The 1,716-nt window shown below is 38.9% G+C and overlaps 1 pseudogene; it reads right to left on the reverse strand.

Annotated features, from left to right (window-relative positions):
* Nucleotides 1–237: 237 nt before the first annotated feature.
* On the reverse strand, nucleotides 238–631 carry LOC143653381 (small ribosomal subunit protein uS17m pseudogene; annotated as a pseudogene).
* Between the last annotated feature and the right edge of the window lie 1,085 nt (nucleotides 632–1,716).

The raw sequence follows: 1,716 nt of genomic DNA on the forward strand, positions 1-1,716 counted from the left end.
TGACTTCATCTTCTCCTTTGATCTTTCTCCCAGTCTTTGGGGGTATTTGGACTACAACTATTCTAACTTTTTCATGTTAGAAAGGGCCGTCGATAATGTGGGTTACCTAATTTACTTTTAGTGACTTCATAAATACCAGAAGAGCAAGTGGACACAGTTTAAGAGGAGACGTAGCAAAGTTTCTTTTTCCATAAAGCAAACTTGTCTTTCCCTTTACACCTTTTTTCCAATCTTCCTTTATGGTGTTGGAGAGGTACTGAGTTCTTTTAGGTTTTTGCTTAGATGGGTGGTTTTCCAAACTGACTGTATTCTCCGGGTTATGTGGCTACTGCACAGGGTTTTCCTGTCACTGCATCTATGACTTTTCCCACTTTGGAAATGATCTCAGCTAGTTCATGCTTCACATGCTTTGTTGGTGGCACAGCTAATGCTTTGAGAAGCACAATATCCCTAACAGTGTACTGCTGGAGAGCATCCTGAGCAAAGTAGGTTTTCTGCTTATTAAAATACTTTAATAAATAGATATCTAGAACAAGCCTGGTCACTGTCACTTTAGCAGTATTTTGCATTGCTGTCCCAATCACCTTCCCACGACCCATATGGCATGGACAGATGAGTGAGCTATTGACATTAGGCAGCTTTGGTCACCTCGGGGTTGGAGTCTATCCAGCCACATGTCCAGGGACACGCCGGTCAAAGCATGATCTAGATACTGCTTTTGAAAAGGACCCTGTGTTGGTGGGATTCTCCCATCCACCTTTTCCCCAAGATTCAAGAGCTATTGTGTCATCACTAACTTCCTGATGAGGATTTCTCCCAAGTTTCAGTTCTCAGGCCCTAGACTCTTGAAAATTATTACATTGGCAAAGACGAAACAAAAATATTTTTTTTGCTGTCTTCTGATTTCTCTATAAATCATTTTCTTCCAAGATAAAATTCTGGTGTGGTCTGTGGCTCATAGCAAGAAAAAAATATAGATTAAAATATATATTGTGTTCTGAGACTAATGCTTTTGAAACATGGGAAATGCTACTGTATAAGGACTTAATCTGCATCTTATCTTGGGAGTTGCTGCCTCAAAATCATCTAGTTCTAAAGTTCTTGTATATGTGCTTATCCTCTGAGGCTTAGGAAAAGTATTTGTATAAGAAAGTTGGAGTTGGATTTTCTCCAACTTCAGAGATACTTAATGATATTAAAGGAGCAGCATCAGCCCCAGGGAAAGTACACCATAGGCTGATTTCTAGAGAAGGAACCCAGACTCCAGACAAGGCATTACCACCTGACATTGAGGCAATTAAAAGAAATGGGGACAGGGAGTGTCTTTTATCCATATTCTGGAGCTTCCATTTTTCTGCGTCTATCAAGGAATAGGAGGTTAATTTTACTAAAATTTTAATTTCAATGTTGGAGCACAAACTTGACACAAAAAGGGGGCTCACATTGTTCAGTTTAGGATATTTTACATCATATCTTTATAAAATATCTGTAAGACTGTTGGCTACAAAATCTAAAAGACAGGTTTATTCCTCCATTTTTTAGCATATGAGTTTTAGCAAGTTACTTAACATTTGCGAGCCTCAGATTCCCCAACTATGAAATTTGTAGAGTGACAGTAACTATACCACAGTGTTAATATACAGCTTGAAAGAAATGATCCCTGTAAAGTGCCCAGCCCATGAAAAGTGCTTCGTAAATATCAGATGACGACAATTG

Source organism: Tamandua tetradactyla, chromosome 13, assembly GCF_023851605.1.
Source record: "Tamandua tetradactyla isolate mTamTet1 chromosome 13, mTamTet1.pri, whole genome shotgun sequence".
Lineage (NCBI taxonomy): Eukaryota > Metazoa > Chordata > Mammalia > Pilosa > Myrmecophagidae > Tamandua > Tamandua tetradactyla.